Source organism: Herpailurus yagouaroundi, unplaced genomic scaffold, assembly GCF_014898765.1.
Source record: "Herpailurus yagouaroundi ecotype Mexico unplaced genomic scaffold, PumYag 159, whole genome shotgun sequence".
Taxonomy (NCBI): domain Eukaryota; kingdom Metazoa; phylum Chordata; class Mammalia; order Carnivora; family Felidae; genus Herpailurus; species Herpailurus yagouaroundi.
The window spans coordinates 71,616,995-71,643,853 of record NW_024412400.1 but is presented as its reverse complement, the minus strand read 5'-3'; the positions used below and the strand labels follow the sequence as shown (position 1 = coordinate 71,643,853).

General features: G+C 36.3%; 1 protein-coding gene across 1 annotated transcript in view; it reads right to left on the bottom strand.

The window, feature by feature from the left end:
* PIK3CA (phosphatidylinositol-4,5-bisphosphate 3-kinase catalytic subunit alpha) overlaps positions 1-26,363 on the bottom strand; it is an 81,729-nt gene extending 55,366 nt beyond the window's left edge. Inside the window, exon 1 of the mRNA XM_040480809.1 lies at positions 26,231-26,363. The gene's annotated coding sequence lies outside the window, so the exon portion shown is untranslated. The remainder of the gene's footprint in view (positions 1-26,230) is intronic.
* Between the last annotated feature and the right edge of the window lie 496 nt (positions 26,364-26,859).

Sequence of the window (26,859 nt, the reverse complement as noted above, 5' to 3'; positions counted from 1 at the left end):
TGAAGTTACAGTCAAGGCAATTTTCCACAAGGCAGAAAAAAGAGAAAGAGATGAGTAATAGAAGGGAAAGGTAAAAAATTAGAAAAAGAAATCCAGGAAGTTTAATACCTGATTTGTAGGAATTCCAGAAAGACCAATGAAAACAGAGGTGAGAATATATCAAAAAAGGCAAAAAGTTTCCAAGAGCTGAAGGATGTTAAGTTGGCAGGAAGCAAGGACCTACATAGTACACAGTACGATAAATGAAAAATACAATGCTTTAAAGTTTCAGAATACTAGGCATGAAGAGAATAAACACTTCCAAAGAGAAAAATAAATAAATAAAAGATCAGGAACCAGAAATGGCACTGGACCACTAAATAGCACAACTGGAAACCAGAAGAAAGAATACTGTAAAAATTCTGAGTAAAAATGATTTTCAATCTAGGATTCTACACTCATCTAAAATATCACATAATTGTAGGAGTAGAAAATGACATATCCAGGTATGCAAAAATCTCAAAAAATTTACCTCTCAGTTATCTCTTTTCAGGAAGCCACTAAAGGATACGCTCCTGTAAATGAGGGAATAAACCATGAAGATATAGGGTACAGAAAATGAGGCTGCAACACAGGAAGCAGGTGTAGGGAATATCCAGGATGAGAGCAAAGAGAAGTCTTACCGAAACAGCTGTGAAACAGACCTAGGGAGCAGTCAAGATTAAATCAGAGAAACTGAAGTCTCTAGGAAGGTTATCTTTGGAAAATAACCAAACTATCTCATGGGTGAATGGTATTACAAAGAGGCTCGAAGCATGTGGGAAGAAACTCAGATATGATGGTTTAACTAAGCAAATTTTTTAAATGAGGTAATTAATTTAAACAATAAAAACAAAAATATTGTACCATAAAAGATATAACCACATGCACTATTTGTTTCATTACTGGAGATATAACCACATGCACTATTTGTTTCATTACTGAATAATATTATGTGGTCATAATAATAAAAATACTAAGTGTATATTTAGCCAGAAATAATATACTAGGACATGAGATAAGGCAAAGTAAGGCATTAAAAGAGGTAAAATCATGTTATAAGAAGAAATTAATGGATGTCAAATATTGGTGGACCAAGAGATAGCACTATACCCCATTATTATAAGTGGTAAACATGAGCAGCTGAAATAGTTGAAAGTGGTTTTCCTGAAGAATTACTTAAGGCAAGACAAGTTTAGGGGACAGGATGGGAGGAAGGAGGAGTGGTAAACTTTTTAATTAATCTTTCAGTAGTAATTTAAAACAACATGATTGTATTTTTATTTATCTGAGGTAATTTAAAATTTGGTTCAATATGCCTTGGTAAATGTGTAACAGTTGTGAAAATTACCACCACAATCAAGTTAAAAACAGCTACCTACCCCTATAAGTTTTCTCCCTTTGTTGTCAATCCTCAATCTTCATTCTTACCCCAGGTCCTAGGTAACTAATAATTTGGTTTCTGTCTTTGTATGTTTTTTCTTATTCTGGAGTTTCACATAACTGAAATCATTCAGTATGCAATGTTTTGTGTCTAGCTTCTTTCACTTAGTAGGATGTTTTCATTTTTACCATTTATGTTTAGGTCTAGGATCCATTTTGAATGAATTTTTGGGGTTTAGTGTGAAGATTGTGTTAAGGATCTTTTTAAAAATTTCTCCAAATGCTCAGGTCACTATCTCAAGGGTTTGTGAGTTTGAGCCCCGCGTGGGGCTCTGTAGAAAGTTGCAGAGCCTGCCCAAGATTCTGTCTCCCTCTCTCTGTCTGCCTCTCTCCCTCTTTCTCCCTCTCAAAGTAAATGAACTTAAAAAAGTTTTCTCAAAAAAAAAAAAAAAAAAGTTTTCTCCAAATGGACATCTAGTTATTCTAGAACCATTTTTTGAAAAGATTATTCTTTCCCCCTTGAATTATATTAGTACTTTTGTAAAAAATCAATTATCCTATTAAGTATGGTTCAATTTCTAGATTCCAAATTTCCTCCATTCATCTATATGTCTATCGTTATGCTAATACTGAACCATTCTGATTACTGTAGCTTCATAGCAATTCTAAAAATCAGGTATTTTAAGTCCTTAGATGACTGTGCTTAAATTTTTTTTTGCTGCTACTTTATGCCTTTGCATTTCCATATAAATTTTAGAATCATTTTGCCAATTCCTATGAAAAAGACTGACAAGATTTTGATTGGGATTGCATTCACTCTATAGCTCAGTTTTATGAGAACTGCCACCCTAACAATATTTACTCTTCCAATTCAAAAACATGGTGTATCTCTCAATTAATTTAGGTCTTCTTTAATTTCTGTCGGCGATACTTTGTAGTTTTCAGCGTAAAGGTTTTGCATATCTTTTGTTGAATTCATTTCTAAGTAATTATACAATATTACCGTGGTTTTTTGTTTTTTAATTTCATTGTTGGATCATTCATTGCTAGTATGTAGAAATACAATTAGTTCTTGTTTATTAACAATCTTCTACAGCCTTGTAAATTCACATACTCATCCTTTTTTGCAGATTTCTTAGAACTTTCTATATACATGCCACCTGTGAATAATAATTTTACTTCATTCTTTCTATTCTGTATGTCCTTTCATTTCTTTTTCTTGCCTTACTGCACCAGCCATGACCTCCAGTGTAATACTGAATAAAAGTGGTGACAGCAAACATCCTTGACTTGGTCTTGATCTTAAAGTGGAAATGCATAAAATCATTCACCATGAAGTATGTTAATGGTTTTTTCATAAACATCCTTTATCAGGTTAAGGAGGGTGCCTTCAATTCCTACTCTGCTGAGAGGTTTTATTGTAAGTCTGTACTGAATTTTGTCATCTGTATCTACTGGGATGCAAATATATTTTTTTCAACTTTATCTTGGTAGCATGATATATTACATTGAATTGATTTTTTGGAAGCTAAACCAGCCTTGCATTACTAGGATAAATCCCACATGGCTATGATGTATTATTTTTTTTATATACTGCTAGATTTAACATGCTAATATTTTGTTAAGGGTTTTTGTGTCTTATGTTCATGAGGAATATTGGCTACTATTTTTCTTTTCTCACAATGTCTTCATTTGGTTGTGGTAACTGGGTAATGTTGGCCTCATAAAGTGAGTTGTGACATTTTTTACTCCTGTATTTTTTGAAAATTTCTGTAGGACTGGTATTTTTAATTCTTTCATGTTTGTCAGAATTACCAGCTATGCCTTCAGGGTCTGGATTTTTTTTGTTGTTGGAAGGTTTTAAATTACTAATTGATTTTCTTTATGTAAGTCTATTTACATTTTCTATTTCTTCTTGAGTCCATTTTGGTCATTTGAATTTTGCAAGGAATTTTTCCACCTCATCTAAGTCATCAAATTGGTTAGTGTAAAGTTGTTCATAATGTTCCTTTATTATATTTTTAAGTATCTATAAAATAGATACTTAATATTGTTAATTTGCATCTCCTTTTTTCTTGATCATTCTAGTTAAAGGTTTGTTAATTTTATTGAACTTTTTAAAGAACCAGCTTTTCACTGATTTTCTATTTTCTATTTCCTTGATTTGTGCTATGATCTTTATTATTTCCTTTCTTTTACTTATTTTGGGTTTAATTCACTCTTTCTTTGCTAGCTTCTTAAAGCAGCAGCTTAGATCATTGATTTTAGACCTTTCTTTTCTAGTAGGTCTTTAAAGCTACAAATTTCTTTGTTAGCACTGCTTTAGCTATATACTGATTATTTTCATATGTTGTTGTATTTCTATTTTCATTTGGTAAAAATATTTCCTAATTTCCCCTGTGAATTCTTCTTTCACCCATGGGTTACTTAGAAATGCATTATTTAATTTCTACATATTTGGGGATTTTCCTTATTTCTTTCTGTACTGATTTTTTTGTATTGATTTTTTAATTTAATTCCTTGTGGTTGCAGAACACAATGCATAATTTCAATTTTCTTATATTTAATAATACATTTTATGTGTGTGGGTCAGTAGATGGCTCATTCTGATGAATGTTTCAAATCCACTTTGAATGCATTGGGTATAATTTATTGTAGATGTCAATTAGGTCAACTTGCCTTACTCAAGTCTTATTTATCCTGTTTTTCTGCCTACTTATCCTACCCATTGTTGACAGAAGTGTACTAAAATCTCCAACACTAAATGTTGAACCATTTCTCCTTTCAGTTTTGTTGGCTTTTTGCTTCCATGTATTTTGTGCCTCTGTTACACTGAGATACACTTAGAATTTTTATATTTTCCTGTTGTATTCATTCCCTTATATTTATGAAATGTATCTCTCTGTCTCTAGTATTAATCTTTATTCTAAAATATATCTTCACTGGTATTATTATAGTTACTCCCAGCATTCTTGTGCCTGTTTCCTATGGAGGAGAATCACCCAACCTCATCATTCTGTGATTACTGGAAGATGCAATTATTTTAATGATGAAAATTAAATACAAATTTAAAAAGGGAATATAATGATAGACTCAGAATATACTTTTAAAAAGAAAATGTTGATTATAATTCTACACTAATAAAATGAAAAAATACAGATTATATTCTTTTATCCTCTTCTATTTCCCCCTGCCCTAGAATTAATCACATGCTATTAACATTGGCTACACTTGGAGGGCAGGATATGAATGGGAAGGTAGGATACAGAAATGCATATACAAAATGAAAAGCAAAATTTTCAAATAATAATTTGTCTCCTCCTTTGTTATACTCATTTTCTTTCCCTTGTCTAACTGTATCAGTGTTGCACACCAACACAAATAAGAGAAGTTATTGATTGTTCCTTATGTTATTCATAACATGAATGGAGTGTGAATCTTTCATTATTAAGCCTGACTAAAGCTTCTGATTTGGGACATTTACTATTTAGTATGTCAAGTCATCTTTTACTAAGGTTATGTGTTTATGTGTGAGTGATTAAGAAAATGTATGTGTACATGCACGTTACAGATTTCCTAGTGTTAATATGACCCATTGTAGGGGCGCCTGGGTGGCTCAGTCGGTTAAGTGGCTGACTTCGGCTCAGGTCATGATCTCACAGTCCATGAGTTCGAGCCCCGCATCGGGCTCTGTGCTGACAGCTCAGAGCCTGGAGCCTGCTTCAGATTCTGTGTCTCCCTCTCTCTCTGACCCTCCCTCGTTCATGCTCTGTCTCTATCTCAAAAATAAATAAACATTAAAAAAAATAAAAAAAAATATGACCCATTGTATTTCTAGAATAAATGCCATTTGATTGTGCAGTGTGCAGGTGTATGTTTTCACAAACTATTCAATCCATTAGCTAATACTTTACATAAGATAATTAACACCTGAAGTGAGGCTGTAGTTTTCTCTGTGTGTGTGTGTGTGTGTGTGTGTGTGTGTGTGTGAAAGAGAGCCTTTAAAACAGTCTAAGAAGTTTCATAATAGCTTTTATTATACTGAGTGTTTAAAAGAAGGATAATGAGGGGACACTAGCCTAGTAGGCATTAAAGCTTCAGTTATAAAAATAGTATATATAGTATTGGCTGATGCAGATCCAGAGAACAGAACTCAGTACAGCAATGAACACAAGTAGTTGCTGCAATTTTGTATGGGGAAAAAAACCCCCAGAATTTCTAAGTGAGGTAAAAGGATAGATTATTTACTAGATGATCCTGATAGCCACTTGGAGGGGGAAAAAGTTTAATTTTTACTGCTTTAAGATAAAGAAAACTTTAAAATGTTTCTGAGTAAAACAAAAGACTTGAAGGAATGGAGAAACATATCATGTTCTTAGATAGAAAGACTCAAATTCATAATGATGTCAGTTCTCCCTTAAATAATCCATACATTTAACATGATCCCAATTAATACTAGTATGATTTGTGTGCGCAGAACTTATTATGCTGATTCTAATGTTAAAAAAAAAAAAGAAAAGCAGAAAACTCAGGAGAGAGGAGGGAAAAAAGAAAGGAGAGAAAAGGGGCTAGTCCTACCAAATATTAAAATATATAATAAAATCACAATAATTACATGGTTAAGATGTTCATAGCAATAGAACAGAAAATTTAAAATAGACACAGAATGTATTATAAATAAGGATGTCATTTCAAATCAATAGAGGAAAGACCACTTGTAATAACTGGCTGGACACTTGAAAAAAAGAGAGGGTTCCCAACTTACATTCAGATAAATTCTACTTAGAATAACAATCACAATGTAAAAAAAAAAAAAAAAAAAAACCATAAAAATACAGTAAGAACACGTGAGATGACCCTTCTACATATAAGTCTTTCCTAAGTGAAACCAAGATGCCATAAAAAGATTGATAAATCCAATTATACAGAAACAAAAATTCCTGTATGTAGTCGAAAAATACCATAGGCAAAGATAAAAGATAAACTAGTAAAAATTATTTGCTACTCATATAATTAACAATGGGAGAAATCCCTACTGTATATATAGGAACAACCCAATAAAAAATGGACAGAAGGATATGAACTGAGAGTTCACAGAGAAAGAAATGCAAGTTGCCAAAAAATATCAGATAATTACTCATCTTTATTCATAATAAAATGCAGATTAAATGATCTATCTCACCTACTGGATTTTCAAAATTAAAAAAAAACTGCTAAAACACAGAGCAAAAGAAACATATTGAAAATAAGGGGTAAACAGATGTAAGATGAATCAAAGAGGTCCAACAACCAAATACTTGTTATTCCAGAAGAAATAAGAGAAAAATGGAGAAAGAAAATTAAAGAAATAAAAAACATATGAGCTGGAGAGACCTACATGTTTAGATTAAAAGAGACAACTGAGCAGAATAAATGGAAAAAAAAAATCCTGCATACTATATGATAAAAGACAAAGATAAGAGCCTAAAAGCTTTTACAGGGGGGAAAATAGGTAATAGGTAGTATGTAAAGGGACAATTATCTGACTGGCAACAAACATTCTTCTCATTAATAACCGTGGTGAATATTATATAGGTGAAACACTGGATGTTAACTGCACTGGAATTAAAAAAATAACAAGTGAAAAACTATGCAGTAATTAAAATCTGTTGGAAAACAACTGACCAGGAATTCTATGCTCAGCATATTATCATTGTAAGGAAAAAAAAATAAAGGTATTTCCATGGGTTTTCCTTCCATGAATCAATTCTGAGGGACCTGATTTATTATTCTAGCCAACCACAGATGGAAGTCAAGAAAGAAGAAGATATCCTATACTAGAAACGGTGGAACTGACCCAGTGGCCAAACAACATAAATAATAAGAAAAAGCAATCCTAGGATAAAGTTTTATCAATTGTAGGAAGAAATAAACCCAAGCTAGAAGATGAAATCTGTATGGCCCAAGTAAAAAATATTCAGGAAAAAGAATACAACTGGCTCTAAGCAACAGATAAGGAAATTGAGGAGTTATTAGTGGTATTAAAGACATGTATATAGAGTGTACATGACTATTTTTACAATAGAAAAAAAACGCAATTGGAAACTTTGGGGAAAAACTCAAAATATGTAATAAAATTATGCTCAAAATATGAAGCAAAACAGCACAATTTTGAGAAACTTATACAGTGTATGAAAAGAGGAACCATGTGACTGGAATGCTAAAAATATTCTTTGTGTGGCTCATGATGTTGAACACATAAAGAAATCTAATCCTAGGGTTCTTAGTTGTGGAATGAAACATTTTTACATAATCATTTTAATATAACTAACATTAGTTTCAACTATTAAAATCTACCTATAGTCAAAACATAAGCAGGGTTAAGTATGGTTGTAGAATAGAATGTAAATGTTACCATTACTTGACAATGTAAAATTTGTATAACATTTGTATAACATGGTGAAAGGGTAGGAAAAGACTTGAAAGGAAAAATAGAATAATATTATCATTGTCTAACATAGTGGGGAATCAGGGCTATTACTTAAAGTTGACATGATACAAAATAGACATTTGACAGGGGCATCTGGGTGGCTCAGTCAGTTAAACTTCCAACTCTTGATTTTGGCTCAGGTCATGATTTCACGGTTTGTGGGTTCGAGCCCCACACTGGGCTCTGTGCTGACAGCATGGAGCCTGCTTGGGATTTCCTCTCTTTCTCTTTCTGCCCCTACCCTGCTCTTCTCTCTCTCAAAATAAGTAAGTAAATTTAAAAAGAAAATGGAGATTTGAGTATATTAAAAGTAGAAAGATAGCAAAAGCTAAACAAACAGAGAATCGGATAGTGAGATGCTGATTAAACATGGTAACAAAATTAAGAAACAAAATTTCAAAATGAAATTAAAATGCTCAAATTTACTTTAATAATCTTCAAGACCAGTGGCTATTTATAGAGGCAATTTTTCAAATTCTCTAATGCTCCTATTATTTACCAATGCATATATTTCAACTTAATATTGGGGAGGGTTACTATAGGTATTTGCTTTTTATAAACATCCTTGAGAAACTGAGGAACTCTATTTGGAAATCTTTATAAGGTATAACAGTTTTTCAAGTGTTTAGTGTATGTCAAAGTATGGTACCCTAATTTCCATTTTCTTGATTTCAGTTCCAGAAATATTGGCAGAAAAAGTAAAAAGCTGACAGCTGGGTATAAGGATATTACAAGATGACTCTAATTATCTAAAATGTTTCTTTTAAAAGAACAGTTGCTACTAAATATTTCATTGCTAACATTTGGTTGAAGCCATAGCTATGTGTATTCTATGGCACACTGGATCTGAACCTTGCAGCTGGTGGTTGATTTCCATCAACACCTTAAGGCTGAAGTCTACAGCAAGGCTAAACACATTTAAACTATGAAAATGGAGCTTTAAAAAATATGATGGAGAGGTGTCTGGGTGGTTCAGTTAGTCTTTCAATTTTGGCTCAGGTCATGATCTCGTGGTTTGTGGGTTCAAATCCTGCATCAGGCTCTGCGCTGACAGTGCAGAGCCTGCTTAGGATTCTCTCTTTCTCTCTCTCTCTCTCCCCGCCCCCCAACCCCTCCCTCATTCCCTCCCTCTCTCTCAAAATAAATAAATAAACTTAAAAAAATATGATAGAAACCTACTTGAATACTTATACATATATAGATAACTTTTTGTCTTAGTTGTTGCAGAAAATGTCACCGACATAAATGTCAGCTGAATTTAATTAAACCAGCATTTGTGGAAACCCCATCAGGTACTATAATATGGTTTCTGCAAGGGATACAAATAAGCATCACTAAGTAGAGCATACAGGGTTGGATGTGAAACAGGGACAAAGAGCTTAATATCCAATAACCAGTTCTTAATCTGGAGGGATAGGTTTTACTTTATAAAGAGTATGATAAAAAAGTTTATTGAAACATCCTTTTTTGTTTACTTTTGAGAGGGAGAGAAAAAGAGAAAGGGAGAGAGAGAGACAGAGCATGAGTGGGGAAGGGGTACAGAGTGAGGCAGACTCGGAATCCAAAGGAGACCCCAGGCTCTGAACTGTCAACACAGAGCCCAACACACGGCTCAAACTCAGGAACCAGGAGATCATGACCTGAGCCAAAGTCAGACGCTTAACTGAATGATCACCCAGGAGCCCCTATTGCAACATCTTCTGCCCCAAACATGATCAACTGATAGGTGAGTGGAGGGGGATGCTTAAAAAAGGGATGTGTTTGTGTGTAATTTTACTATGACAGTCTACCTTTCCTGTAAGGACTAGAACCAGAAGAGAAGCCAGGTTATCTTGGGGGTGTGAATCTTAAGTCTGTAAACTCCCAAGATGGGTAACTAAGCAAATACTTAAGACCTCATTTTTCTCACTGAAAAGTGGAACTAATCATTCCTCCCCCATCTTTACTAGATTGTTAATTACATGACATACATGTATTTTAGCAATTATTATGGGTCAGGCTTATGCTAGAAGTAAAAGATAAATAAAATGACATCCCTGACTTCAAAAGGCTTATCATCTATTGAGGAAGACAGATATGTAAATAAGTAAGCAAAACTTAGTACAGTGTGTGCATGCTGTAATAAAGAGGCCATAGGAAACAGAGGAGGGAGAGACGGACTCTGTCTAGAAGAGCTGAGTCCAGGAATACTTTACATAGTTTACAAAGAACCTCAAGGTAGTGTGCCAGGTCAACAGGTTATTGGGTAGGAGCAGCCATAGCGAAAGGGGCTCTGAGCAGCAGAAACAGGATGAGCTTGATGAGCACAGGAGTCCAGAAAGGCCTAGGTGAGCTGAGGCAGCTCACAGTGGCTAGACTGCAAGGTGTTCAGTGGGAAAGTACAGAAACTATATACAGAAAAGTGGGCTGGTGCGGAATTGTGAGACTGATAGTAAATTAATGAGATTGCACTTTATTCCAAGGTCACTGTTCCTCAAAATTCTGTCCTGGGATCACATGTATAGGACCAAGAATAGGAAGTCTTGTTAAAAATGCATGTTCCAGGACCAGAGATGCACTGAATCAGATTTTCTGGAGTCTGGGTAATTTACATTTTGGGAGGGGGGATAATTTACATTGTAACAAGTTCCCCTGGTGATTCTTATACACCCAAAGCTTGAGAAGCAGTAATGTAGGCCACAAGGAACTACTAAGCTTTAAGCAGATCAATTTTGTATTTTAGGATGAGTGATATTTTGGCAACTATGTGGAAGCAGTGTCAATCTCTCCCCTGTTCTCTTCCACAGAATCTATTTATTATAGCACATTCATGAAATTCTGCTAGTTATTTACATGTCTGATAATTCTGGCAGCAGTGTGGAAAGTGAAAGTGGAGAGACTAGTTGGGGTACTTTAGTGATACAGGAAAGAACTAAAATAAGGCAGGGACTATGAGAAAAAATGACAATGAAATCAAAAGCCATTTCTAAGAAAGAAATACCCAAGATCTGATGGTTAATTGAATTTTGGTGGGCCAGAGAGTTTGATAAAGTCAAGGTTAACAGAAATTCTTAGCTTAGCAAGTAATGATGTCATTAACAGAAAAGGATCATATAAAATATAATTGTGAAAACATTTTGAAAACTGGAAATCTGAGTGTAAGATATTAATCAGGTTCCTTTCTAGAGCACTTCCCACACTTCTCCTTTTCTTAACTTAGATGTGGATTATATTCATATTTCTTTCAATGTAAAAGTAACTCATGCTTATTATAGAAATTCATTCACTTAAAAACCGACTGAAATGTCTGTTAAGATCTGGGACTCTGCCCTGTACCTACTTAAAATGCAATGGTGTACAGATGAATGAGGAAACAAAACAGTGAAAAATGCATCTGAGACAACCATTATTACCATTTTTTATGTACTCACGGGTTTTTTTTTCTATGAATATTTTTTAGTTCATTTTTTTGGTTTATATAGTTGTGCTTATATAGTATAATGATTTTTATCTTGTTTTTTTCACTTCAAAAACATTTCCTCAAATTATTGCAAATTTCTCATACACAATAGTGATCTATGACCACCTATTTCTATGGAAGATATAACTGAATACATTTTTACTTACTGAATACTTAAGCTGTTTTAAAATTTCCATTATTATATAAAAAACCATAAAATACCTAGGAATAAATCTAACCAAAGAGGTGAAAAATCTATACACTGAAAACTACAGAAAGCTTATGAAAGAAATTGAAGACACAAAAAGATGGAAAAAGATTCCATGCTCCTGGATAGAAAGAACAAATGTTGTTAAAATGTCGATACTACCCAAAGCAATCTACATATTCCATGCAATCCCTATCAAAATAATACCAGCATTCTTCACAGAGCGAGAACACATCATCCTAAAATTTGTATGGAACCAGAAAAGACCCCGAATAGCCAAAGCGATCTTGAAAAAGAAAACCAAAGCAGGAGGCATCACAATCTCAGACTTCAAGCTATACTACAAAGCTGTAATCATCAAGACAGTATGGTACTGGCACAAGAACAGACACTCAGATCAATGGAACAGAACACAGAACCCAGAAATGGACCCACAAACGTATGGCCAACTAATCTTTGACAAAGCAGGAAAGAATATCCAATGGAATAAAGACAGTCTCTTCAGCAAGTGGTGCTGGGAAAACTGGACAGCGACATGCAGAAGAATGAACCTGGATCACTTTCTTACACCAGACACAAAAATAAACTCAAAATGGATGAACGACCTCAATGTAAGACAGGAAGCCATCAAAATCCTCAAGGAGAAAGCAGGCAAAAGCCTCTTTGATCTTGGCCACAGCAACTTCTTACTCAACACGTCTCTGGAGGCAAGGGAAACAAAAGCAAAAATGAACTACTGGGACCTCATCAAAATAAAAAGCTTCTGCACAGCAAACAACCAGCAAAACTAAAAGGCAACCGACAGAATGAGAGAAGATATTTGTATACGACACATCAGATAAAGCGTTAGTATCCAGAATCTTTAAAGAACTTCTCAAACTCAACACCCAAAAAACAAATAATCCAGTGAAGAAATGGGCAAAAGACATCAATAGACACTTCTCCAAAGAAGACATCCAGATGGCCAACCGACACATGAAAAAATGCTCAACATCACTCATCATCAGGGAAATACAAATCAAAACCACAATGAGATACCACCTTACACCTGTCAGAATGGCTAACATTAACAACTCAGGCAACAACAGATGTTGGTGAGGATGCGGAGAGAAACGATCTCTTTTTCATGGCTGGTGGCAATGCAGACTGGTGCAGCCACTCTGGAAAACAGTATGGAGCTTCCTCAAAAAACTAAAAACAGAACTACTCTACAACCCAGCAATTGCACTACTAGGCATTTATCCACGGGATACAGGTGTGCTGTTTCGAAGGGACACGTGCACCCCGATGTTTATAGCAGCACCATCAACAATAGCCAAAGTATGGAAAGAGCCTAAATGTCCATTGATGGATGAATGGATAAAGAAGATGTTGCATATATATACAATGGAGTATTACTCAGCAATCAAAAAGAATGAAATCTTGTCATTTGCAACAACATGGATGGAACTAGAGGGTATTATGCTAAGTGAAATCAGTCAATCAGAGAAAGACAAAAATCATAGGACTACACTCATATGAGGACTTTAGAGACAAAACAGATGAACATAAGGGAAGGGAAGGGAAACAAAAATAATATAAAAACAGGGAGGGGGACAAAACAGAAGAGACTCATAAATATGGAGAACAAACAGAGGGTTACGGGAGGGGTTGTGGGAGGGGGGATGGGCTAAATGGGTAAGGGTATTAAGGAATCTACTCCTGAAATCATTGCTTCACTATATACTAATTTGGATATAAATTTTAAAAAATAAAAAATAAAATTAAAAAATTTCATTATATATGATGCTGCAAAAATGAAATTATGGGATCAAAAGGTATGTTAATTTTAAAGGCACAAAAATTGCTGACTTGTTTTTTTCCAAAAGTGTTCAATCAATTCAGACTGCCAAAAGAAATATACGAACAAGCACATTTCATGGTATATTCACCAGCAACAAAACCATTAGAAAAATTTCCTGGTAACTCAAAAAGTAAAAATATATCACTGCAACTTAAAAGTTTCACTTCTTTGATCATCTGTCAAGGAGAAACATTTCCCCATTTTCTTTTATTTTCCCTTTAGTAAATGAACCTGTTTTCTCAAGTTCTTTGCTCATTCATGTACATTGAACTTGGTGCTTTTGAAAGCATTTGTAGGAACACCTTAAAATTTAAAGGTAAACATTTGGCTTTCTGCAACTGTGAAGTTGGAGAGATCCTGGCCAGGCCAAGGATGTTGGATCTTATTGGTCTCCCAGCCGTTCAACCCTTCCCTGGAGCCCCAATAAAATTAGCTGATCCACATAAACAAATAGAGATAAACCTCTGTCTGCTACATATTTGCAAATTTCTAATCCCAGTTTGCACATCTTTAATTTATTCATTTGTATTGGGGGGAGGGAGGTGGGAGAAATAAATGGCAATGTTCTGAGTCAATGTAATAAATTTTCCCTTCATGAGTCCTTCCAGTTCTTTAAAGTTTGGAAGGTATTTCCCCATTCACATAAATTTTTTTTTTGATTTTTAAAAAATGTTTTATGTATTTTTGAGGTGAGGGGGAGGGTAGGAAGAGGGGCGGAGAGGGAGGGAGACAGAGGATCTGAAGCAGGCTCTTGTGCTGACAGCAGAGAGTCTGACACTGGGCTCATGACTGGGAGATCATGACCCCAGATGAAGTCAGACGCTTAACTAACGGAGTCACGCAGGTGCCCCCACATAAAATATCTTTCTTAAATGAAACTAGCATAAGGATATTTACTCTTTTTCATCTAACTCTTCAATTTACCTTGAATTTAATTTGGTATATAAGATGACAGAAAGATTCAAATTTATTTTGAATACTATTTACTACTCTCAAAAACATGCACTGAATGTCTTCCTTTTTCTGATTTCTGATGATTCTTTTATTATATTTAGAATATATTTCTGGGATCTCAATTCACTTTCACCAACTTTACTATCAGTGCTATGCCAGTACCCTACTCTTTTATTTATTATAGTTTTACAGCGTGCTTTGATATCTGATAGGGCCACAGGGTTATTAGCTCTCTGGCACTGTTCTTGGTTTTTCACCCAAGTTATCTCATTTTTACCTCTAGTTTCTTGGACAAAACTAAGAATTATCTTGTTAGTTTCTCAAACATATTAAAAAAATCAGAATTGTGCTAAACCTCAACCTCTAAGTTAACTTGAGAAAAACGGATATTTGTTAATAGTTGGGGCTTCCCATTCAGGCACATGATGTTTTTCTCCCTGCAACCCCCAACCCCCCACCCTGTGCGTATCCCAGTAATTTTCAGGTTTCTCCACAGGGGCTCACACATTTCTTATTAACATAATTTTATATTTTCTGTCCTTGTTATAAGCGACTTTTTCTACCATATTTTCTAAACAATTACTGCTATTATAAAGGAGAACTACTGAGTTTAAAGTATTTTCTTAAATCTAGTTACTCTACCTTCCTATTAATAAGTTCTAATAACTTCTCAGGTGACTCTTGGTTTTCCCAGGAATGCAATCATACCACCCAAAAATGGGATTGTAGAGCTTTTTTTTTTTTCCCCAGTATTTACTACTCTGCATTCTAATTCATTTCTTATTATATTGGTCAGAACATCCAGAGGAATATTATATAATAATGTAGTGATAACAGGTCTCTGAGTTTTAAACACTCATTGCTTCTCTAGTGTTTCACTATCAATTTTTACTTTAGCTTTTAGTTTAGTATGTTTGTTAAGGAAACTTCTCTTTATTTCTGGCTTTTAAAGGGACAAAAGGAAATTATTATTTTCTTTTCCATGTTTACCGATATGTTTACTTTCCTTATCAGATCTATTGACCTACATATTATAAAATTTCATATTTACCCATCTTTGCATTCTTAGATATTTGATAATCATAAAAGACTTAATATACTTAATTATTTTTATTTCTATTTTATTCATAGCTATTTGAGTTCTACATTCATAAAGTTTGCACAGGCTCATTTCTGGAATACAGCACCCTGGAAACATCTCTTTCAGTCACTAGCCATCTAGTGACAACTTTTCAGGCTCACAAAACCTAAGTAGCTTGTTCAGTGTCATGTGGTTGGCAGGCAGGTTAGATATTCTGGTTCTGATCTAGAATTATAAGCAAATGTCCCATTTCAGTGCATCAACCCTTTATTCTCCCCCAATGTGAGAGAGAGCATCTCTTTTCAGCCCTTATCTTCTGGACAGCTAGAAAGACGGGCACATGGCAGCTCAGGGTACACTCTTCTCTTCTAAGACTCTAGGGGAAGTTCCACCTCTCCTCACAGATCATTCAAAAAGTGGGTGTTTGTACAAAGGGAATGAATATTCCATAAGGAGGTGAGAGTAACATGGAGATATGTTACCTTATTTATATATGTCCTGTCTTTTACTTTTTCCCATTTCCCTAGGTGAAAGTGTTAACAGAAACCTACTCAGAGTTTTCATAAAATAAATTCTGTGTAACATGGCTGAGTTTCCTTCAGCAAAATAAGTAGTTAATTCTTAACTTTAATTCTTAGGTTAATCACAATGACACAGTATGGCAATGAACGCTTGGTTAGTACTAGGGCAGTCCTTTACCAAAAATACTTACCTTTGGTAAGTATCTTTACCAAAAACTTAAATATGAACTAATACTCTCATTTATGTAAAGTGCCAATACGATGATGCCACAAAAACTTGTATCAACGATGCCAGGTAGGTAACTTAGTAATTAAAAGCAAAGAATTAGAGCCTGAACTCATGTTAAAATCAAAACACATGGTTGTTTTCCTTATTTTCACATATATGACTTGTAAGGTTTATACAATGTCCAATGAGTACAAACCAGGTAGCAAACAAAATGATATATAAAAAGAGTAAATACTGTATTTAATAAAGACTTCATAACAAGTATCATGGGTAAGTGAAATATAAGCAGCTTCCAACATGACATAAGAATTCTATAAAAGTTTTGTAATATAGGGACTATATGACAATAGGACACAACTACAGACTTTAGTGCATGAGGGAGGACAAGGAAAGGAAATGACTGGTAGCATGAAACAAGTGCTACTTCAATGGCTATTGAATGCTATTAAGATATCTGCCAGGGATTTTGAGATTCCAGGAATTGACAGGGAAAAATCAATCCATGGGAACATCAGACTAGATGTGAAATATGTACATCCATTTCTTAGTATCTTCTGCCCATCAGTACCTCATTCCCATCAAGCTAAATCTCCATGTGCTAACTTCTCTTAGGAGTCGGTGTGAAACACAATTCAGATTCCTAGAGTTAGAATGAAATTTTAAGTTGTAATAGAACAAAAAGAACATTACTGCTTAGTAATCAAGAAACTTGTTAGAAGGCAGCCTTACTGTTCACTCTCTAGAGACTGGATCCATTAGTAAATCCTCAGAATGGACAAAATTCAATTCACTACATAATGTTAAAGCCCCCAAATAAACTGATGAATAGGACACAGTTTGTGCTCTCAAGGAGTTTACAAATATTTGTTGAGTGTTTACTACCAACTAGGCACTGTCAAAAAACTTTAATGTATTAGTCATTTAATCCTCACTACAATGTTATGATGTAGGTATTGTTATCATCCCTCTTTTACAAACACGGAAATATGTGTTAATAACCCAGAGAATATTTAACCCAGACAGGGTAAATAACTTGCTTTAAGCTAAAAAAAACTACTAATCTCCATAGTCTGGCTCCAGAGCACAAGCTCTTAACCATTATGACGTATATTTTGGAGAAAGAAAAGAAAACTAAAGAAGCCTAAGTACACTAACTGTATTTTGTGAATATTCGAAGACTGTCCTGCCTTCAAATATCCTCCTGTCAAATTACTTACCTTCATTTTGATTGGGGAAAAAAATTATTTGCAGGAGAAATGTACTAATTTACATGCTTAATATTTATACTCAACAAAAAGACCACAGCATGATACATTTAACTGTTTTAGTCATCTACATTAGTAGATACATTTAACTATACAATAATAGTGTCCATGAACATTATTACATGGCTGTAAAAATTACTACCTTTTATTGTACAGAATTAGTGAAACTGAATTTGAGGAAATCTGGAGTCCCATAATATCATTAAGAAATTTGAAATTTGGTCATTTCTAGTGAACAGAAAATGAACAACCAATCTCCACACTATAAAATTACTAATATTCCAGACTGCTTTGAGTGTTGCTACCATTATAATTATCAAGACAAGTACAGAAGCTGCTTTGGAAAAGTCCTGTTCAACTTTTACAACTGCTATATAGTTAGAGAAAAAGAATACAGGGGTGCCTCGGTGGGCCAGTTAGTTGAGCATCGGACTTTGGCTCAGGTCCTGATCTCCTGGTCCATGAGTTCGAGCCCTGTGTCCGTCCGGCTCTGTGCTGACAGCTCGGAGCCTGGTGCCTGCTTTGGATTTTGTGTCTCCTTCTCTCTCTGCCCCTCCCCACTCGCATTTTGTGTTTCCCTCTCTCTCTCTCTCTCTCAAACATAAACAAACATAAAAAAAAAAAAAGAATCAAGTATCTTTCATAAATACTTTAAGAAGCTGCCTTTCGGGGTCTCAAATTCAACTAATAATAGCCATTAGATTTTAAGGAAATCTTCATATAGAAAATAACTTTAAAGTGATGTTACTATTGGGTGCCTGTGTGGCTCAGTTGGTTAAGCGTCCAACTTTGGCTCAGGTCATGATCTCACGGTTCACGGGTTTGGGCCCCATGTCAGGTTCTGTGCTGAGAGCTCAGAGCCTGGAGCCTGCTTGGGATTCTGTGTCTCCCTCTCTTTTTGCCCCTCCCCTGCTCACGCTCTGTCTCTCTCTCTCTCTCAAAAATAAACATTAAAAAAAATTTTTTTAATGATGTTACTATTAATATTTATAAATAAAAAAATGACAGTATCACACAGTTTTTCCTTTCTTTCCTGTCATGTGTGGTTTGATTTCAGATTGGACTTTAGTAGTTCTAGTTTCAATCTTTTCCCCCACAATTTTTCCCATTAATGATGACGTGCTCTATATTTGATGACATACCCTACAAACCTATATTATTCACAGAATAGTAGCTTAGCTGGTGAGAAACTTCAAGGTTTTTGCACTTGCCAAGAAGTTAACCTCCTCAGACTCCTAAGGAAAACACACACACACACACACACACACACACACACACACTTCACTCACTTTTTAAACTAAAGGCAGTCAATTGTTTCAAAATGCAACAATAGTACTTTCAGGTCTAGACCTGTAATAAGTCCATCAAAAAGTACTTGAAAAAGTACAATCTCTCAAAGAAAAATAAGGTACAGAAATGTGCTTAGCTTGTTGAAAAATGAGTACATACTCCAAATAACATCTCATAATTTGAGCAGTTTGTTGGCTACAAAATATTCAAACCCTGAAGGTGAGTAATTTGAACGTTTATAGAAACAAATCAGTGGCATAAATACCAATGCTTTCCAATCAAGGACAATTATTTTTGTCATCTTTCCTTATATTTGTACAAAAAGGATATATCTAGAAAAAAGGCTTACTATGCCTCTTGATTTATAGTCCTAAGATTAGAACACATTTTCTGAAAAACATTTAGTGGGATAGGTCATCAAAGGAAATTGTGGAACATACCTTCCTAGAAGTCTTTAACAACTAGGGATGGTGACCAGAGGTATTAAGGGTGCTGTGACAGGTTTGCTGGCCTTCATAACTCTGTCACCTGGTGTGCAATAGATGACCTACTCTCAATGCCTATCAGTCATTTAACTGCTCTCAATGCCAGTAACCAAAACGGCCACTCCTACAGTAAGTGTGATTCTACAAAATCCCTGATGGTTTCAGAAAGAAAAAAAATCTTTCCAGTCCATTCTTTTTCTGATGGCAGCTTGTCTATGCCACAGAATTTCACACAAGAGCCTTCAAATATGTGCAAATTTATAAGCAAGCAGACAAAAAGATTTTAGCTTCTGAAAATACAACAGACATGGACTATCCTCCCTCGAGGGAGTGGCTTACTTACTCTTCCCTGAAATCAGAAAAAGACTTTAAAATACTAGCAATATCCCAGAATTTTGGAATAGCAAAGAACATTAGATGTTTTGTAGGTAAAAGAAACAATTGTTAAAAGGTCAAGCTCTAAAACCAAACAGCTAGTTAACAGTTCAATACAGAGTCTAGATTTTAGATTCTTGATCCAATGTTCTTTTCATCATAACACACAGCCTCTCCTTAACCTATCAATCTTTGTTAAAATTATCTCTCAATAGCAATAGAAATCTGCAACTAGTTAGCAACTTACAGAAAAGTGTTTCTGATATACTTCAAACCTGTACTCAATAAATGATCAACTAAGACTGGCACAGAGCAATTTACCTAGTTTTAGATAGTTTGAAGTATATAGCTACAAACTGATAAAAGAAAATTATTTTGATTCTCAATTATGATTCTACTGTGAAAATATCAATGCTCAGTGGCCAGTTATATCCAGGCACTATGCTAGGTGCCGAAGATAATAGGAATGAACATCCTGTCAAAAAATTTATGCTTAAAAATATCTTTATCATATTGTTTTAAATTTCTATAGTGCTGGTATTTTTTTTAATGTTTGTTTATTTTTGAGAGAGAGAGAGAGAGAGAGACAAAGTGTGAGCAGGCCAGGGGTAGAGAGGGAGACACAGAACCTGAAACAGGCTCCAGGCTCTAAGCAATCAGTACAAAGCCTGACTCGGGGCCTGAACTCACAAACTGAGATCATGACCTGAGCTGAAGTTGGGCGCTTAACTGGCTGAGCCACCTGGGTGCCCCTCTCTATGCGAAGTTTGTACGATGCACCTCTCCACTGAGTCTTACTAACTCCTGAGTTAGTATTCAGTTTGGCAAGAGAATTAAGATCAGAGTAGGATGATTCTATCCTGGTACAGCTTTTTCAAATCAAAACACTTGACTTTTTTTACACAAATATTTAAAATATGATGTGTACCAGATAGGTATGGTCTGTAAAAATTCTTACTACATTTTAAAATCCCACCTTTATTTCAAATGGCAATGCTGGCTTTGATACAAAGACTCCTTTGTAACAACTGCAATTATATGCTAAAGGTTACTAAAACTTAATCTAGCAATTTAGATAAATTATCAAGGTAACTACTAGAATACTACCGAAAAAAATGAGTATTTAATTGTTGGGCTAAATATGAAAAGTGTTATTCTTGTATTAGATGTAAACTTAAAATAATGATTAGTATGTATACATTCTTCCTTAATAATTTTATGTAATTTTAGGGATCATTTAAATTATCTCATTAATTACATGAGTTACTTAGCAAGCAACATATTAGAGTTCCTATCATCTCAATGCGGAAAAAGAGGCAAAAACTTGACATAATCTGCCTCCTCTCCCCCATACACATACATAAAGCAGCAGTTTGTGGCTGGAATTCAGTCCATTAGTCCTCTAGATCAGAGCTCTATAATCCACCCTAAGAACAGCTTCACCTTAATAAATACTAAACTTGAAAAAGCTCTAAGGTACCACATTTATTACAAATTTACAAATTCTTTAGTGGAACATTTTAACTTTAAACTCCCCAAACTATGTATTTGGGGACAGGGAGAAGAAACACCTAAAAATTCCTTAACCAGGATCAATCAATCAGTTCATAGAAAAAAGGGTTAAATGTGAATAAGATATATAGCTATACGACATTACTGGTATATCTAAGGTCTAATAACCTTTTTTGAATGATGGAAATCTCAAGCCTTCAAGTTGAATCCTCAGACTTCATTCACTATGTGTTGCTTCAAATTTCTTTATGCCCTAACACTTCAGTTTCTTCTCCCCACAGTTTTCAGTTTTTATTATAGAATTTTTCTCCAAAATGGTAATAAAATTCACTTTAAACATAAACTTAAGGGAAAACTCAGGCATGCCAATTCGATTATATAAAAATAAGATCGGTATCAAAAAACTTTAGCAAAGAGATATTAGTACACTGTAAGGTTGCTCTCTATTACCAAATAAATCCTAAGATAACTATATAAAAAACATGGCTCCCAAATAAACAATTTCAGTCTGTTGATATTTGAAATTGCTACTGTGACATCAAGAACAATCTTATCTTCTGGAATTGGCCCTGACCAGAGGTATATTTCCTATATCTCCTAGAAATTACCAAATAATGATTCCTGAGTTTTAAGCTTTGGTGAACTGAACAGAGACTTCACCAAAATTGCTGGGTCTTCTTTTTATAAATCACCCTTAGTTTTAATTTGTCCCCTTCTTTTGGAGTGGTCAAGTCTGATTTCACTTATCTTTGTAGATGGTATAAGGTCACCAGACTCTCTCCTCCTTCAAATTATAGATGTATTGATAGTTTAGCATTTGACATCCTGTCATGATTGAAATTTCTAAGCACAATTATTTCCCAAGCTAACACATGGGTATTTGACAGTCTAACGGGGTTCTAAGAAAATGAAACTAAAAGCCACAGTTGTTTTGGTCCCTAGTCACATCTGTAATGCTAGCACTCAGCAAAGTGGAAAACAGGATTTAATACATAAACTATGTCTTTCTGTTATCTAAGTCCACTCATGAGATCTAACCTCCTAAGGGGAAAGGAAATGAAAATTTATTAAGCACCTAACACAGGACAAAAACTCTTTTAGATCTATATTATCTCATTTAATTCAACAACTCTACTGAATAGTAATTACTCCTATTATGCAGATTAGGAAATCTGTCTAAAGTAATCCTGACAGCAACTCTAAGAGCCAGGTATTAAACCAAGGAGCTTCAGATTCCAAAACCAATTATTTTTAGTTTTTTGGTACTCATAAGACTTTAAGGCCAGATCACTGAGTACCATGTAGAGCACCCAGTACAATCTCTCTGTGTTACAGATGAGTAAACAGAAGCCCCAAAAGACTGAGACTTACCCAAGGACACAATGCTTGTAATGAAACGGATTTGAATTCAAGTCTCCTGATTTCCTGGGCAGTTCTGTGCATAATAATAATCCTTATTTTTGTTTGTATGTGTTTGGGGTTGAGTCACACTTGATATAATTCATGTATAATTTATAATGTCTCAACTGTCTCTAAACGAAATTATATGTGTGGCAAGTTCAGGGATAGACACTTTTAGTGACCAAAGATATTAAATGTATTTAGCAGAAGTAAAAACTTAATTGGTGTTCATAAATCATTACATGTTGTAAAAAAATCTGTTGCCAATATATTTATTCAGTTAATAAGTGCCTATTATCTGCTGGCTACTGTGCTTGGCAATAAGAATACAACTGTATATAAAATAGAAAAATTCCCTATCCTTCACATAGAATTTATATCCTGGTAGAGGATACAAATAAACAGTCAATTATAATGCAGTGAGTCAATGCTATGACAGTAGGAATACAAGATGCTATGGGAATAGGAGGCAGGGATACCTAACCCAGACTAGACTTTTAGGAGGAGGAGGTATGAAAGATGAGTAGGAATCAGCTAGTTAAGGCAGAGGTATGGAGTGCGCGAATATTTCAGGAAGAACATTTGCACATGAAAGCAGGGAAAGGTCAACGAAGCTGTGGGAGGAGAAATTAACCTAGAAAGACAAGCAAGGACCAAATCATACAGGTCCTTGGAAACAAGGGCTTTACAATTTTGTATATTAGAATTACCTGGGGAACTTTAAAACAAACAAACAAACCACAGATGTCTAGGCTCCATTTCAAACCAATTAAATCAGAATCTCTGGGAATGAGGTCCTGGCACTGGTAGTTTAAAAAAGCTAACTAGAAGATTCTAACGTATAGCCAAGATTGGAATTAAAAAATATGCTTATTACTGGAAATCATGAAAAAGGTGGTCTTAAGTAATTAACTTTTCTGGGCCTTAGTTTGTCTATCAGAAAGCAGGAAGAAGCAAGTTAGAGATAGTCTGATATAGTGAAAGGAGTCAGAAAACATTGGTTTTGTCAATGAATCTGTCACCTGACACCTGTATGACCTTAGATTAAAATGTCACTTCTCAAAGATAGTGATACTGCCTGCCTACAGGACTGTTGTAATTCAAGACAACACTTAAGAAAACAGCTTAATAAATGGGCTAATAAAATAGAAACTAGAATATTCCAAGATTTATGCTGCCAAAATTGCACAATTTTAAAGGTCATAAATATTTTCACCAAGGATGAAATCTTGTATGATGCTTAAAGAATACATTTCATTCATTTAAAGAATAATGCCTACCTTGGAATTCAAGATATTAAAAAAAATAAAATAGGGAACTGATCCTTTTAATGCTATTCTAGTTGCTAAAGAGATCAAATGGGATTAAGTTAGCTCTTTTCAAATAAACAGATCAACAGAGCAAATGCCCTTTAATGGTAACAACAAATGTTTAAAACTCCTTTGTTCACTAAAGGGCTCTAATCATGAAAGCTACACATAAAGTAAACTGTCTTAGGAAAAACATTATTATGATCTACCTTATTATACAAGTATTTTATTTATAAATTTAGTGGTTTTTTTTTTTTTTTTTTTTTTTTTTTTAAGAAATACTTCTTTGGGATGGAGAGGATCTTATCCTCACAGGAAGGAAGCTCTGCCTCCAGAAGGACTGTTCCATACACAGAGCCAGGCAGTCACTTGTTCTTTTAGCCTCCCTTTTATACATATCCAGCCCATGAGAATATACACTTTCATGAAGTAATCTTTCAGTTCAAGTACAGTATTGTATCCAGTGATATCTCTTTCATGTTATATCTAATTTTCTTAAAATTTAAAAACTTTATATATATTAAAACAATTCTGCATTTTCATGTGTGGCTTATTTTGAATTCTTCAAGTAAAACTGACAGAAATGCCTTTCAAACTTTATACTCATAGTTGATAGAATATTAACTTAATATTAATTTACTGTCTTGCTATTTCCCCCATGGAGCTATTACTATTATGATGTGCTATCATTTCTTTCAATCACCTCTTTTGTGATTTTAATAGAAAACCACTCCATTTTACAATGATGAAAATTGCACAAGAAACTTGTGAAAAAAGTTATGGATGAAATTTTAATTTTATCCCAAAACACAGGATGAGAAAACTTAAAAAACGAAACAAACACCAACACACACACACACACACACACACACACACACACACACACACACACCCCACACACACACACACACACCCCCTACTGGGCCCTCTTCAGATAATTTTGGTTGATGACACTGCAGAACAGTTAATCTGATAATTAAAATTTTCCATACCATGTGATGTTTAGCTAGAGATCTACGCTATCAACCAGAATTCAATACTTCAGTTAAAAAATCTTAAAACTTGAAAACACAGACATATTAACAAATTCTTACACTTGCAGTTGCTCTGAGGGCTCCTTAATAAAGACGTAAAGTGTTCTGATCTATCCAAGTTAAATTAGCAACATGGTTAACTTAAGTATTTCCAGGTCTTAACATCACACAATCCATCACACAAGCAAATTTGTAATACCCGAAGAATCTATTTTCTAAGCAGGAAAACATGCAACCAATATTGCCCGCAGTGGTTCAAATGTTGGCCACTGAAATCACCCGACTTGAGTTACCAGGAGTTCATCTACCCAAGTTTTCTGGGGGTTCTCCCAGGCCTCACAAACTGGATTCAAAACATCATCTCACAAACCCATGTCCCGCATGTGCACAAAGTCGCTGGAATGAGGAAGCTTCTCAAAAACGAAATCACAACTCTAATTCATTAAAGAATATGCAGGCTGTTTTCTACAAAGCCCTCTCTTGTCGCGCTCCCCTTATCGTTCATGTAACTATGTAAACAGTTCCCCCGTTATTGACATCTAAGAAAACAGTTTTCGATCCCCAATTCTGGGAACAAGCCACCATCACTATTCCTTTAGCATCCTAAAATAAACCCCTCAAGCCGCGGTCAAAACACTGGCGGAACGTCTGGTGTTTACATAGCCCAATCCTGGGCGTACCCTACCTTTCTGAACCACTTAGGAGCTATGAAGCAGACATCGCATAATAGACTTAGTAAAGACACAAATCACGAGACAGTGTCTCAGGTCTATGAATGAAAGATCCAATACGTTTGATTGTCTTGGTTAAAAGGGGGAAAAAAAACAACCTCGGGAGGAAGGGTGGGAGGGGAACTGCGGGGTGGGGGGAGCGGTTTTCCTTCCCTGCCCCAGCCGGGCGATTTAAACTCAGCGTGAGGCAAACACAGGGTCGCCCGGCTGGCGGGGCCGGAGTCCTGGGGCATGACAGCAGCCCCTCTGGAGCAGCTCGCGGCTCCGCCAGGATCCCTCACGCCGCGCTGCTCGCGGCAGCCCGGCCACCCGCGGCGGGGTGGGCGTGCAAGGGTGCGGGGGACCGAGCTACCGCGACCGGGGCGGCGGCCCTTGGGTGCGCTTCCTCAGATTCCAGCCGCCCATCCCCAAAAATGAGAAAGGAAGGAAACGAGGAGCGAGGCGGCGGCCAGGGTGGAAAGGAGAGTAAGCCGCGAGCCCTCGCCTCTGCATCTGGGTGAGGCCAGCGGCAGGCGGGGAAGAGGGAGCGGCGATCGCTGGCGAACTCCGCCGCGGGCCGACGCTGGGAGACGACCCGTGGGTAGCCCCCGCCCAATACGACGGGCGCGCCGGAGAGGCCCCCACACCCACCCCGTTCCCATCCCAGCCGCGCCCGCTCCCAGCCATTCCGCGCTGTACTCACGCTCGGGGCTCCTCCAGGCTCCGCGGCTCTAACCGCATCGGGTCCCAGCCCCGCGGGCGGCGGCGGCGGCGGCGGCGCCGAGGGAGAGGAGAGCGGGCGGCTCGGCCCCCGCCTCCCGGCCCCTCTCCCCCGCCGCTCCGGAGCTGCCCGGCCGGGCCCGAGCCCTGCCTCGCCGGCGGCCCCAGCCCCAGCGGCCGCGGCAGCAGCAGCCCTAGACCTCAGCGGCCGCAGCGGCGGCACCGGAACTGCCGCTTTCTCCTTCTAGCTCCCTCTCCTCTCTAGCCCCCGCCACACGCCCCCGCCCCCGTCTCCTTTCTCTGTCACCCTGTTTTTTTTCCTTTTGTTTCCAGAATAAACTTTATTGGTCTCTTTTCCGCTCACATCGTGTAAACAAACAACGAACTCTTCCCCACCCCCTCGACTCCCCCCCTCCTCGGGCAGAGGAGGGTAAGAGCTGAGGAGGGGCTGAGCTTACAATACCCCGGAAGTAGATGTGCAAAGGAGGGAAGTGAAGTTGCGGAGACCTGGAGGGGGCAGTGGGCAAATCGGGTAACAGTGTGCCAGTGCGCCTGCGCCTTGCTTTTCCGCCCGAAGTTCGGGTGTTTTGTGTGCCGGGGGGGGGGGGGGGG